At 41.9% G+C, this 15,526-nt stretch overlaps 1 long non-coding RNA gene across 1 annotated transcript in view; it reads right to left on the bottom strand.

Annotated features, from left to right (window-relative positions):
• LOC139037454 (uncharacterized) overlaps nucleotides 1–15,526 on the bottom strand; it is a 43,716-nt gene that overhangs the window by 12,950 nt on the left and 15,240 nt on the right. Inside the window, exons 2-4 of the long non-coding RNA XR_011490287.1 lie at nucleotides 9,308–9,502; nucleotides 6,240–6,325; nucleotides 4,974–5,163 (exon numbers count right to left, since the gene is read on the bottom strand). This is a non-coding gene — a long non-coding RNA (uncharacterized lncRNA). The remainder of the gene's footprint in view (nucleotides 1–4,973; nucleotides 5,164–6,239; nucleotides 6,326–9,307; nucleotides 9,503–15,526) is intronic.

Genomic DNA, 15,526 nt, shown 5'->3' with positions numbered 1-15,526 from the left:
ATTAATTTACTTCCCATCTTGATCATTCTGGACCATTCAAAATTCTGTTGTTGGGCTCTGTTAACTAAAACTGGAAAAGTCCACTTAAGATAATGGAAGATGGATGTTGAAGATGAGTTTTGGAAAGAAGGCAAATGTCAAGCCTGGGAATACGTTCTACATTTGTAAGCCATGGGAAGTCACCACAGGCTTTAGAACAGAGTCATGATGTGATGAAAGCAAATTTTTAAAAATAGGCTGGGAGAGTTCCCTGGTGGCCTAGTGGTTAAGATTCAGGCCTTTCACTGCTGTAACCCCAGGTTTAATCTTTGGCTGGGGTGCTAAAATCCTACAAACCATATGGTATGGCCAAAAGAAAAAGAGAATAGTGTGGAAGCCCTGCGCAAAATGGATTCAGTTCAGGCAAAATGGATTAACTTGACTGAAATCCCCTCAAATACTACAGCTGCCACTCAAATCTTTCAGTTTCTCCATTAACTGCATCTTTAGACCCTGCTCCCTCTAAACCCCCAGCAACATTGTTTCCTAAGGGCTCCTAGATCTGTCTCAGTGATGCTCAAACAGAGAGTGTGTGTGTTCAGTCGCTCAAGCATGTCCAGCTTTTTGCAACCCCATAGACTGTGCAGCTCACCAGGCTCCTCTGTCCATGGGATTTCCCAGCAAAAATACTGGAATGAGTTGCCACTTCCTTCTCCAGGAGATCTTCCTGACCCACGGATCGGATCTGTGTCTCTCGTGTCTCCCGCAATAGCAGGCGGATTCTTTACCACTGAGTGACTGGGGGAACCTCCCTGATGTTCAACCAGAGGAGGTGCCAAACTCCCTCAGCACAGCGGTCCTGTACAACAAAGACTTGTCCTGTTCAGAATGCCTGCAGTCCCCGGGATGAGAAGCAGGGCATCTGATCTCTTTTGCTGCTCCTGCTTTTGTCTTCTGTAAATTTTCTTCTTCTGTTTATCACCAGGCATCCTGCCAGCCAAGCTGCCTGAATAGCATCCTGCCTAAATGGTCACTCGACTGTCATCAAACTCCTTCTCCCTTTCAGAAGCAACTGGAGGCAAGCCAAAGTCCATTATTGACCTAGTTCCACAGCAACTTAAGATTTCCACAGTGGTTTCTACTAGCTAATTCTCATGTCAACACATGCTTCAAGTTAGTTTTGTTATTAGTGGTTTGTAAGTGGAGAGACTCCAATACAGATATGGAAACCTGTTCATGTCTCCTACATTTAATTCACAGAGTCAGACCATGGGAAGCTATTTTCAGAGTTACACTAATTCTTTCAAACCTCTAGGAAATTTACTTTAGGGTGTCATTTGTGAAGAAATTTTAATATAAACATCTCTTGCTTTTGGAATTCAAATACTTTCGTGGCCTAGTTTTGAAAAGTGAACCTTCTCCACTGGTTTTTATTGTATTATTGAAGATATATTCAAATTTTTAATCTCTTTAAAGAGATGAATGCATTATTGCCATCTCTTTGAGCCTGTCTTTTCAAGTCTCTTACATTTTATCTTGTATTATCAGCCCTCTTTGAGGGAATGCAGTATCTTTCTAATACTAATAAATTGAAAGTGTTTTGAGGGCAAACTGTCTTATTTTTTGTACTCCTCCAGTCACTATGACAGTGCTTGGTCTATTATAATGACAACAAATATTTGCTGATGAATTGGTGATCAAGTGATGGTTGTACCTATTGGGAATTCACTCTTTAAAAACAATCTTGGGGACTTCCCTGGCAGTCCAGTGGTTGAGACTCTACACTTTCACTGCAGGGGCATGGGTTTGATCCCTGGTTGGAGAACTAAGATCTCCCATTCCATAAGGCCAAACAAGAAAAAAAAAAAAACTTCATAAAACATTACTGGTGGTTTTTTTTTTTCAGTATTCTGCCCCTTTGTTGTCCCTGTTTCAACTTTTAAAATTAAAAGTTTCATTTCATCAACACTGACCTCTAAGTCATAGATACTTCTCTCATAACTAAGAAGTCCCTAACTCCCCCACCTGTCTTCCAACCAGAAATTCTCTATGCAAGATACAGCTAGTAACTTACCCTTGGAAGTGAAAGCACAAAAATGGTCATAATTTTCCACTAATCACTTTTTCCAGGACCTTTGTAATATAACTTTGCATCTGCTCCTATCAAGATGTGGGGTCTATTTTCCCAACCCCTTGAATCAGGAATAGAAAAAAATTCCTTAAGTTGCTAAAGAAGAAAAAAAGTCTACCAAAACACCCACAGGAAACCTCACATGTAATCAATATATTTTAAATGCATTCCTTTTCACACCAGAATAAGATAAAAACGCTCACTATTACCACAGCTTCTTTATATAGCCCTCAATATTTGGCCAGTGCAATGAGACAGGAAGATTGCCAGGGAAAAGCACAACTGTTGTTTGGAAATAACAAAAAATATATGAGAATTTTATAGAGAAAATCTTAAAACCCTTAGGTCATATAAGTTCATATTAATGGGAAAAAAAAAACCCAATGCTAATAGATAATGGATTGTTGCTGCCACAACTAAAAGATTATTTAATCCTGTAAAGATGGAAAATCTCCCCCAAATTAATTTATAAATTTAATGGAATTATAAACCAAATTTCAGTAGGATTATTTTAAACATCTCATTAAACTGTCTAAAATGAGAATGGAAGAATAAGTATCCATGAATAAAAGAGAATTTTTAAAAACAAGGGACTAAAGCTGTTAATTACTGTATTTTATAGTTTCCTAGGGCTTCAGTCCAGGAGAGGGGAATGGCAACCCACTCCAGTATCCTGCCTGGGAAATCCCATAGACAAAGGAGTCTGTAACATAGTGCCACAACCTGGGTGGCTTAAAACAACAGAAATACATTCTCTCACAGTTTTGGAGGCCAAAGTCCAAAATGAAGGTGTTGGCAGAGTCACACTTACTCTGGGAGCTCTAAGGTGGAATCTGCATGGGGCGTCTGCTGGCTTCTGCTGAGGAGGGCAGTCCTTCACATACCTTGACCTGTGGCTGTATCTCTCCAATCTCTGTCTTTGTCTTCACCTCAGCCTTCTTTTCTGTGTCTTTCTGTGTCTGTGTTTTCCTTCTGTCTCATGCTACTGGATTTAGGAGCTATCCAGGTAATCAGGCTCATTTCATCTCAAGCACCTTAATTTAATTACATATGTAATGACTTTTCCCCCCAAATAAAGCCACATTCACAGGTTCTAGGGATTTGGGTGTGGACATACATTTTTGGAGGCCACCATTCAATCCACGATACCTGCCCTACCAGATATGAAGGTGTTCTGTAAGGCCATAGTATAACTCTATCATGTACTGGCACAATAACAGACTAACAGACCAGTGGAACCAAATAGAGCCCAGAAAGAGTTCCAAGTTGGAATTTTGGATTATGGACAACTGACATGATAAATCAGTGGAGGAAGAATTAGTTTAAGAAGAGAGTTTAAAAAAAAAACCTAAGGAGAAAATTTTAACTTAGACCCTATTTCACACCTTACCTTTTAAAGGTAAAATCTGGATGGATTAAAGACCTAAATATTAAAGATGAGCATTATATTGGTGTGTGCATGTAAAGAAAGTATAGAAGAATATATTTGTGGTATTTCAGATAGGAAACAAGAGCTCAAAAGCCCAAGCCATATGGTGAAAATTTGGCAATTTTTGATTATATTACAATTAAGCATTTCTTCTTCCTTATAGAATTGTAAATAACATATGTAGTTACTTCCTTGTCTAGAAGGTGAAGTTTGACTCCCCTCCCCTTGAGTGTGGGCTGAACTTACTGACTCATTTCCAAGAACAGAGTGTGGAAAGGAAAAAAATTCAACTTGACAGTAGAGAAAAGTGGCTGATATCACCTTAACCAAGTGTTCAAGATTAACACCACCAGTAATAAGTCATGTTGATATTATGTACCCCTTGATGTGATGTGATAAGAAATGTACTTTACTTCTGTGGTCTTCTTCCAAAAAAATGTGTAAGCCCCCAGGCTAATCATAAGAAAATGGCAGTCAAACCCAAATTGAGAGACAGTCTACAAAATACTTGACCAGTACTCTTCAAAACATCGAAGGTCATGAAAAGCAAGGAAAGATTGAGAACCTAGCACAGATCAAAAGAGACTAAGGACATGGCAACTAAAAGCAATGCAGTATCCTGGATTAGATCCTGGAACAGTAAAAGGACATCAAAGAAAAGAATGGTGACATCTGAAAAAATCTGTGATTTAGTTAGTGTTCTTAAACCAGTGTTATTTCTTGGTTTTGCTAAATATGCCAAAAATTATGTTAACATTAGGGGGACTCCCCTGGTGGTCCAGTGGCTAAGACTTCATGCTCCCAATGCAGGGAACCCAATGCTGGGTTCAATCCCAGGTCAGAGAACTAGATACAACCTGCTGTCACAACTGAAAGAACCTGTCTGCCGCAAATAAGATCTTGAATGCTGCAACTAAGACCTGGGGCAGCCAAATAAATAAATATTTTTAAAATAAATAAATAACATACTAACATTAGGGAGAAGGTAATACGGGAACACTCTGCAGCATCTTTACAACTTTCCTGTAAATCTCAAATTCTTCCAAAATAAAACAGTTGTCATATAAAAAGTAATTTCCTTCAACAAAAGATACCAGAAGAAAATTGCATCAGCTAAAACTGACAAAAATTAATGTCTAAAACACACACGGAATTCCAACAAATTGATAAGACAGGAATCTCAATAGTAAAATGGACAAGGATATGATTACACAATTCCAAGAAGGAGAAATCCAAATGACTAATAAATATATGAAGAGATGCTCTGTATCACTAATACCCAGAAATATGCTAATTTATACAGATGAGAGTGTGGAGATACAGGAAGCCTAGTTCACTCCTATAGAAGAAAAAAGTAGATAGTCATCTGGAAAAATTACCCCTATATTATAACCTATAATCCGACTCTAGTGCTACCACCCAAGGAACACTTACCCAGGACCATACACGGGCATAGAAAAGGATGCTCTTCACAGCACTGTGGCAGCAAAGCATTGAGCCAGCAATGGCATCTATACCTGGTACTGTGAGCAAAACACAGTGGACACATGCTCTAGAAGACAATGCAGCAGAAGAATTAACCACGTGCACATTCACCAACATGGATAAATCCTGAAAAATTATGCTGTAAATAAAACAGTAGAAAGAAAAAAATATATATATAATAAAAAATATATATACTGAAATACTATTATATAAATCTAAATGTCATACATTTCATAACATACTCTAAACATATGAGTATGCATGTGGCACGTTTACTAGCTATGAAGGAGATAACAGGCGTAGGTATGAAGATGGAAAATACTGAAATAAACTAGCCCATGTGAGCCATAAAGAAGACACAGATGCCATGAGCTTCTTGTGTTCAACTCTTTGCACCTGAAGACAAATCTAAATCAAAAAGGGCAGAGGGCAGTTCTGGATGAGGGCTTGAGGAGATCACCTTTGAGCTAAGAGCATGAGTTTTAGTGTGGATGGATGTGGGAACATCTATATTGTCTTCTCAGCAGCCCTTTTCTTTACAGGCTGATTACAAAATAAGTTATTTCTTAATGTCCAGATAAGTCATCCACAGATGAGAAAAGCATTGCTGTACTTGATCTCATTACAATAAGACATACTGACAGTACAGCCTGACACTCATGAGTAATTCTTTCCAATATCCCTACGAATCCCCTCAATTCACAAAGAACCACTATATCACATCATTTCCCCCATGATATGTATATACAAAAAGTGAAAAACATTTTTTCCTTGAGCAGCGAGGGGCAAAGCATTAGGCCAGCCATGCAATCCACCACTGCACCCCAGCATCCCAGCCAGCAAGTGAAATTCTGATTCATGCTTCAATGAGAATACAAAGTACAATATATTTTGAACCTGGAGGGTCATTTACAAATAATGGAAAATGTAAATTCTAAATCAATGAAAGTCCAGGGAGTACTATACCATGATGGCCATGCCAGTGCCCTAGAAGAGTTACTGTAGCTTTTTTAAGTGTTTAATCTCTGAAACAACAGAGGCCCTGAGCAAACCCTGCTCGCGGTGATCGACAATGTGGCCTATGGCTCAGACCACTGCCGCACTGACTCTAAGCAAATCACAGAAGATTGAAATTCTAAGAGAAGCTGTTGATTTCAAAGCTTTTAATGATTCAAATTTTCAATCAGCAGCTTTTTTTTCCAGTTCATTACTCACAGACTCTGTGGATTAACCAATGTGTGCAGCCCATCTCCTCCTTAATTCCTCTAGTAATATAATCCTGTCCATCACTTTACCCGGCCCTGGAAAACAAAGCCAAAATATACATGTTCATTTTACCTTCATTTACTCTGGCAAGATTCCAAAAAGCATGGAAAACAAAGTAAGAAAAAGCCAAGCATCTCAGAAAGCTTCTAAAATGAAGCCCATCAAGCCGATGATTCCTTAACACAACTGAACTGATGGGAAATTGAACGTGAGCTGGCAGCTCAGGCTGTGATGAACGAGACATGCATGTGAAAAAAGAAAGGGAAGAGGGAAGCATCTTCAACCTCAAGTCAGGACTCTGTCCATCTCACAGTGTCATTCCACCTCAGGGGTCTGGAGATGAAAATAACTTGGCTTTGAAACACACATAGGCTATTCAAGGAAGCAGCCGACAATTTTAAATATGAAGGGGGGTATGGGAATGGGTTCCTACTGTGTAAAATTGCATGTTATTGAATTGATTGAGTTGTCATTCGCAAAGGTGATTTTAAAAATGAAGCTAGCGGGGAAATAAATAAAGCAGAAATTCAGATAAAATTCATTCAAGTCTTGCCACTGGTATCTGTGAAACTAAAGGATTGCAGCTTATGAAGGTAATGTTATTAAACAAAGATGCTGAAGGTCGTTCCTTGCCTCCCTTTTCTATAAATCATCCCACTTCCTCTGTGGCTCATCGGCTGTCACTCAGCAGAACACTCACAGACTCACCTGGAGCCAGGGCCAGCCAGACCTTGTTGATGCTAGGAAATTCCTATGCTGCCTGTCTTGCTATTTAGCACAGGAAGCCCAGCTCACTGTTCTGTGATGATCTAAAGGGATGGGGGGTGGGAGGGGAAACGGGAGGGAGGCCCAAGAGAGAGGGGATATATGTATATATATGGCTGATTCACTTCATTGTACAGCAAAAGCTAACATTTTCAAGCAACTATGTGTGCTGTGCCATGCTCAGTCAGTCATGTCTGACTCTTTGCAACCCCATGGACTGTAGCCTGCCAGGCTCCTCTGTCCATGGGATTTCCCAGGCGAGAATACAATAGTGGGTTAAAGCAACTGTACTCTGATAAAAAAATTTTTTAATTCCCATGATGTCTTAAAGGTCTCCTGGAACCCATTTCCCATGTCCTACCCCAACCACGATCCAGACTCACCTCCTGCCCCTTCAGTGCCCCCACTAAGCCATCAGTTCTCATGGATGACAGTAGATGATCAGAGATTTAGAGGGAAAAGACCCAGCTTTAAGGCATCTGATGAGCTAGTCAACAATAGCACTTACATTAGTCTCTAAAGGTCTGGAGGAGGGCCTGGCAACCCACTCCAGTATTCTTGCCTGGAGAATCCCATGGACAGAGGAGCCTGGCAGACTACAGTCCATGGGGTCACAGGGAGTCAGACACGACTGAGGCAACTTAACACACACACAGTCTCTAAAGGTATGTGGCAAGTTCCTGCTTCATTAGGGTTACCTTGAGAACTGAGAAGAATTGACTCTGAACTGTATCTTGTCTGTCCTGGGTGCTCTATAAAAATGTGTTCAATGAACAAAGGAATGATGAACAACTGGCAGTTCCTACAATAGTCAGAGAAAACTACAATCAGAAGCCAGTCCTGACAAGTCTGTGCAGAAGAACAAAACCTCAGCTGAGGCTAGGAGCAGAAGGACAGAGAATCAGCAAGGAGGCAGCAAGCTTCCAGGACTCTGGCCAAGGAGACTAGGAATCAGAACAGAGCTCCAATCCCAGCAGGGAATGCAAGTGCAGAATGGAATCAACTCGGCGGAGCCTAAAGGAAGTGTGTGTACACTCACCCATCAGCTTGGGCAGGGCCAGCGGGCAGGGGACATCACAGAGGAGGGAACCTCCAGGCCTGCCCCAGCTGAGCAGGGCCCAGGAAGACCTCTGACCCAACTCTCTCATCTGCATCTCCACCTTTAAAAACTGGCTCTCAGGGTTGTGGAAATTTAAGTCAAGGACTTCCTCTGTAGGGCATTTCATATGAGCACCTGCTCTTGTGGAAAGTGCATTAAGGAGACAACTTCAGAAACACCAGATTCAAGTCCCAGCCCTGACGGGACTCGCATGTGTCCTTGGACAAATCATTGAACTTCTCTAAGTTACAGGTCCCTCCTCATAACTGGGGGCAATGATTCAACCTACTGGAGTGTTGGAGCATAAAGAAGGTTCCACATGTGGAAGTGCTCAGTAAAGAACAGAGTGCTATAAATGTTGGCTATTTGTGTATTCCATGGTATTTCATATTGAATCCAATATTACACTTGTCAAATTAAATTTTCTGTGATTATAAAGCTTTGATTCCAAGAGATTTTTTTAAGCATCAAGCAGACAAAGTGAGTTTTGGAGGGAGTTAGAGAGGCCTTTGTCGGAGCCTCTGAAATCACACTGCGATCGGTGTGTGTATCCAAAGCATCTCTGCTTAACCCAGGCTCTGCTGGAAGCTGTGATCCTCAGCCTCATATGAAGCACATTTAAGTGTCTGCTGGAGGGCATGTAAATAAAACCTCCACTGAGGTAAACAGTTGTTCAGTTTTACAGCCAGTCCGCACGTAACTTTTATGTCGCATTACGATATATGGCTTCTGTGTGTTTTGAAGTGCTGAAATGTCATTCCATGTGGCATCGTCTATGTGACTGGCTGATAAACGATTATTTACTTGCTAGTTTTCACGGCCCATGAAAGTCTTTAAACTGGAACGTTGCCCATAACTACCCGTTAGCGATTATGGTCATTCTTTCTAACAGGATGTGAGCAGTCATCCTGACAGCCTTCGTGGTATAAGGAGGGAGGTTGGGTGAGATAAGGAGTTCACCCTCAACCCAGGGGGTTCCGTCTGGTTGTCTAAACCAAAGGCTATGCCAACCATTGGTTGTCGTGTTATGACCAAACGAGGAACGTGTGCACTCTTAACACATGGTGCGTGTCACAAACATGAAATGATTCCAGGAAAGAGCCTGAGTGCTATAAACAGCACCTGTTACTGAGTCAAGTGACTGAAGCCTCACCTTCTGTTGGTTTCACCCCGAAGTGACTGTTCAGCTGCTGCACATGATCTGAAGGCCCAGACAAGAGAGTCAAGTACATTTGTTCCACTTCCTGGTGACATCTGTGAATGCTTCTGGGATGGAAAGAAGGTCACTTCTCTGCCCTGAGAGAAGCAGCAGCCCACAGCTTGAAAATGGAATGGATCTGAATTTTGCCTGAAAGATTGTTGGTTGGAATTTGCTAAGTACTTTTAATAGAAATAACAGTATAAATAAGAGCTTGAAAATGTTACCATGGTTATTCTAATAACAATAGTTACCAAGTATGGTGTGCTTATTGCTTACCGGAAACTCTGAGCGTTTTACATATAAGAGTCAACTGATAGAGTAAGCCAATGAGACATGGTTTGTCATTTCCATTTCACAGAGGAGAAAACTAAGGCTCAGAGAGGCGAAGTAACTTGTCTGCACTCTTGACTACCCCTCCACTGTTGATGGAAACCCTTGTGATCTTCATTCATGAGTGCATGCTAAGTTGCTTCAGTCGTGTCCGACTATCCATGACCCTATGGACTGTAGCCGTCCAGGCTCCTCTGTCCACAGGGTTCTCAGGCAAGAACACTGGAGTAGGTTGCCATGCTCTTCTACAAGGGTTCTTCCTGACCCAGGGATCAAACCCTCATCTCATGTCTCCTGCATTGGCAGGTGGGTTCTTTACCACTAGCGCCACCTGGGAAGCCCTGTGATCTTCATACTTTCCATATTTCCTCAATTTAAAAAGAAACTGGTTTAACAGTATTATACAATCAGGAAGATATTTTGTCATTAGCTTTCTAGGCTAGACCTCAAAAATCGGTGTTAGCTATACACAGCTGATTCGTATGAAACCAAGTCTGAACAGGGGTCCAAGTGAAAGACAATAAAGAAGATGGAAAATGAGGAACCAGGGGTAGAGGAAGAATTCAGAGCTGGGGGAGGAAACAGGCAAGCCAGTGGAAATGGAAGGGAAGAGGTCTTCATGGACAAGGATGATGGCATGTGAAGACAAAGGGGAAGGACATTCCAGGCAGAGGGGTCAGTTTGAGCGCAAACATAGAGGAGAGAGCCTAAGGCTGGAGAACATGGAAAGGAGCAGTGGCAGGAGGCTGGAGCTGAATGGCAAGATGCTTTCAGTGTCAAATTAACAACTTTGGACTCAGTTCCATCCCTGGAACCAGTGCCAGTTTTTACCTCATGCGGATTTTGTAACATAAAAATGTAATGAATATTAAAACTGCTATCTGTCAACTGAAAAAAGAAAGAAGCAATTGTTGGCACCTACAAGATCAAAATTTTTAAAAAACGATGAAATTACTTAAGTGTCATATTTATAATAAGAATCATCTTCTCCTTTGAAGTAATGAAAAAGATGATTTTCACATTTTCAAAATACTAATGATAATTCAACACATGAAATTATTACCGACACTTGAATGTATGTGATCATGGACCAGTTCTTCTGGTGTATTGTTTTGTTTTGTTTTAACACCACCCCCAGCACTCCATCACTGTCTCAGGTACTCAGTAAACATTGGGGACTAGAGTTTCTGAGCAAACTTCCAGCCTCAGCAGGTACCTGGAAGTATTAAACAGGGAAACTGAGTCAGGAGCCCAATGATGAACTAACTCAGTGGCATGTAGAGACTGCTGCTTGGAGCCTCCTCAGGGCTGGGGGCTTAGCTCAGCATAAGAAAGAACCAAATATCAGGTACCCCTCCTGGCACAGCAGAAATACACACTCATTGAGTGGACCAGGTGCCAGATACTTGAGAATTCAGTCTCAGATCAATTCCTCCAGAGTCACAAGAAACCCAGGGACTGATGGAGTGGAGCTTGGAAGTGGAGGGTGTCCATGAGTCCTGAGTCCAGAGGCAAGTGAAGGAGCCTGGGCAGAGACTCTCCTAGACAAGATGCAAAGGATCTTCACCAGTTTTCTGAAACTGTGTGACTTAGCAGTCTCCCCTGCATGCATGTCATTGGGAGACAAAACAGGATGTTTGTTTTAGCTTTGATTTGTTTTGGCCATTGTGCCCAGAGCACATGTGGTCATGTTCCAGCCCAGGATGGGCCTGTCCTAACTCTTGGGCTTCATCTCCATCCTTGCTGCCCCCGTCTTGGACGCTTTTCAGTTCTTCACTCTCTCCACTTTGGATATTTTGGACAGGCACATTCTTCTCCCCTTGCTCCTCTCTCCTCCTTCACCTATTTACTCAATTCTTCACTCATCTGTTGGCTTTGTTACAGAGTCCAAGCTCATACCGCTCACTGCACGACAGGTCCATAAATCAAAAGACGAGTTGATGAGGCAAGGAATAGTGACTTTATTTGAAAAGTCAGCAAATAGAAAGATAGCGGACTAGTGTCCCAAAGAACCATCTTCCCCAAGGTAGAATACAGGCTTCTTTTATACTAAAACAGGAGGGGATGTAGTTGGTTATTGTAAACTTCTTAGTGTCAGAATCCTTTTTTCTTGCTGCTGTTCATGTAGATCATTTCATGATGTCCCTGTTAACTTCCTACAAGACAAATGCCATTCCCCATTCTGCAACTTTTTACCTCTATAAGAATGAACAAGCATTATCCCTTTAAAGATCAGAGCCTTGAGAATGGGCTATCCTGTATATTTTAAGCTACAGGCAACATTCATAACTTGGAGCAATAGCAGGTATATGTGTGTGCTAAGTCACTTCAGTCATGTCTGACTCTTTGCAATCCTGTGGACTGTAGCCCACCAGTCTCCTCTGACCATGAAATTCTCCAGGCAAGAATACTGGCGTGGGTTGCCATGCCCTCCTTCAGGGGATCTTCCCAACCTAGAAATCGAACACTCATCTCTTATGTCTCTTGCATTGGCAGGTGTGTTCTTTAACACAAGTGCCACCCGGGAAGCCCAGCAATAGAACACAAAGGTTAAAGCAAAAGAAACATCCAACATGGAGTCATATTTGTTCTTTCCTATTACAACTTAAACAACACTTCCCAAGGGAAGCCTTCTCTCCTAGAGCAGATGAATACCTGATATATACTCCCATAGCATCTATTACCCCCTTTTTATAATTCCTATCACACTTGTAATTATGTGTTTGTTGTTTCCCACCCCTCTCCACCATGAACTTTATAAAGCAGGACTTAAATCAGTCTTGTTTCCCACTGTATCCTCAGCATCAAGAACAGGACCAGGCACAGAACAAACCAGTAAAGATTTGTTAAATGAGTGAGTAAGAGTCACGTGTCTATAGAAGATCTGAAAATCTGCATTAGTCCATTGTGAGTTCCTAGAGGCTGGGACCGAGCCTAATTTGTCTTACACCTGTGCTGCCTTGCATTGCTGATGTCACATTGCAGGGACTGGATTTTAAAAGGGGGACAGTGGATGGGAGAGCATGAGATGGCATTTCCTCACACCAGGCTCTTCTCTTGCATCCAACCCCAGAAGACCAATGGGGTTGGAATTTCACCTCACCCAGCCCCACATCAGTTTCCTCTTCTCAACTCCTACAGGCCTTCATGGCTGTGCCATTCCTTTGGCACTTGTTACCCCCTGCTTTTTGAAGTCTCTCTCATGAGCTCCTTCAAAAGAGAAGCTGTCTTCTCTTTCTTTTAATTTCTTGGTTCCTAAATAATTTCTTGCTCAGAGCCAGTGCTCTATATATGTTCACTGAGGGCTGAAGAGAACCTGAATGTTTCCAAAAAGATTTTTTAAACCTCCTTCGCTGGTGGACTTTGAAAAATTAGGGTAGATTTTCAGGTGTGTGAGAAAGTTGAACGACAGCTTTTCTGGAAGTGGAAAAGGAAACTACATGAGTCTCTCTCCAAACCTTCAATTCTATGAAATTAAGCAGCATGTTGACACTGTAAAAAATGAGAAAGTGCTCTTTTTGTCTTTATTCATTTTAGACAAAACCTGCCTGTGTCGGGTAAGCTTTGATTTTGAGGGTCCTGGAAGAATGGGAAGCATTCTTCACTCTGACTTCAAGTAAACACGGCAGGCCCTTGTCCTACTAAAGACAGAATGAACAGCTTGCTCAGAAAAGCTGAGGATGGATTCCCAGAATTCGCCCAGAAAAGACCAGCAGCACCACAGAAGTGACCCTGTCGCTTCAGAGACGAGGCCTTGCTTCCAAAAGGTCCTGTCCCCACACTGACTGGCACGTTGCCCTGGCCTGCAGATAACACGAGAAATCTCATTCTGCCTTTGCACCAGGATCTTCCTTGCAGGAGTTCTGCTAAGCCTCTCTACACCTTCCCTCACAGGCTGAGGCAGGAAAGGCCCCCTCAGAGGAACCTCTGGATGTGTCACTAATCCATTCCCCTGCTTCTGTGTCACATTTAATTACTCACTCAATACAGAGTTATCTGTACTGCAACTCCAGACTAATGAGATACTGCGAAGCCTTCAAATCGGGGATTACCAAGTACAGCATGTTATACTAAGGTCGGTTTGGATGGTTCTAAAGCTCTGATTACTACATGATCACCTTCTTTTTAACCTGAAACCCTTTCATTTCTCATTTTGCAAAAGGGAATAACTATAGGGTATTTTGGAAGAGGCAAAGTGTGCTGCTTGGTTGTTTGTTTTGACTGTATGAAAGCCTCAGTGATCAATATCTAAATCCTCAGAGCTGCATTGAAGCTATCACGTTTGTAATCTTCCAAACAGGGTATGCTGACCTTTGCCTAAGGGAATAAGAAATTACAACATCTTGATGACGTTTTTGCAGGGAAATAATGCAAGAGGCTGGATAGCCATTGTTTTGAATGTGTTTGCATTCTTACCTAGTTTAATGATCAGAGAGACCCCATGCAATCCTTTTATCCCAATTCCTTATCAAGTCCATCTCACAAAGGTGCCAGAACTTTGCCTTTCACCATATATTTGCTATGCCCAGGAAACTGGGGTCATTCAGAGCTTCCTAGACTCTGACTACACACCCCCATGCCTGTCCGGTAGCTGCTAGTCACGTGTGGCAATCGAGCAGTTGGAACATGGCTGTCCTGAATTGAGATGTAAGTGTAAAATACACACCAGACTCTAAAACTTAGAATTTTTAAAAATGTAAAATATCAAATTAATGAGTTTTCTACATTTGATTACATGTTGAAATGAAATGTTCTAGATGTATTGAGTTAAATCTGGATTTTTCATCCTCAGTAGCATAGACATTTGGGGCTACATGGCTCTTTGCTATGGGAGGCTGTCCCCTGTGCATTGTAGGATGTTCAGCTGCATCTCTGGCTTCTTCCCATTAAGTGCCACCAGCACACTCCAAGTTGTGACAACTAAAACTTGCCTAATGACTTTGCTAAACATTGCCAAATGCCCCCAGGGTGCAAAATCTCCCCTGGTTGATGTTGGGATAAATAAAATATGCCATTAAAATTAATATCACTATTCATTTTACTTTTTTTAATGTGGTCACTAGAGAACTTAAAACTACACTTGTGGCTTTTATTGTATTTATGCTGGACAGTGCTGCCCTAGACTGAGCATCCTGAGATCAAGGTTCTTTCTTTTCTTTGTTGCATCACCAGAGCTGAGGGCAAGGACCCGTGGGCCTGGCGCAGAACAGAAGAGCAGGAGCAGAACCGCAGCCTGTAATGTTTGCAGGTGGGGTTGGTAGGCAGCCGCCCATGGAAGACATTCGGGTAAGTAATAGGAAGGAAATGGGATAAACACTGAAAAGTCACAGATCAGGCCCACCGGTGCTGGAAGAACCCAGTTGCAACAATCCTAGAGTTTGAGGGAAAGAGAGTTCTAGTAATTATCATGAAATCACAGGCTGGACCTGATGGCATATTAACCATTGGATAAAGTCCACCTTAGGAACCCACGTTGTCTTTTTAACCGAAAACAGCTTTGCATGTGTGCATGCTAAGTCGCTTTGTGTTTGACTCTTTACAACCCTATGGACAGTGGCCTGCCAGGCTCCTCTGTCCATGAATACTGGAATGGGTTGCCATGCCCTTCTCCAAGGGATCTTTCAGACCCAGGGATTGAAGCCGCATCTCTTATATCTCCTGCATTGGCAGGAGGGTTCTTTACCACTAGCGCCACTTGGGATGCCCAAGAATAGCTTCACCAGTGTCAAAATAGTAAAAAATAATGTATCATTTGGGGACATAATATCTCAATCAGCATACAAGCTCCCAAGTCCCTCTGACATTTGCTTATTTTCTACTTTCCAATTCTGATCCTCTTAG

The sequence above is a fragment of the Odocoileus virginianus genome, chromosome 11 (assembly GCF_023699985.2).
Source record: "Odocoileus virginianus isolate 20LAN1187 ecotype Illinois chromosome 11, Ovbor_1.2, whole genome shotgun sequence".
Taxonomy (NCBI): domain Eukaryota; kingdom Metazoa; phylum Chordata; class Mammalia; order Artiodactyla; family Cervidae; genus Odocoileus; species Odocoileus virginianus.
Note: the sequence above shows the minus strand (reverse complement) of the source record. Positions and strands in the feature narration are given on the sequence as shown.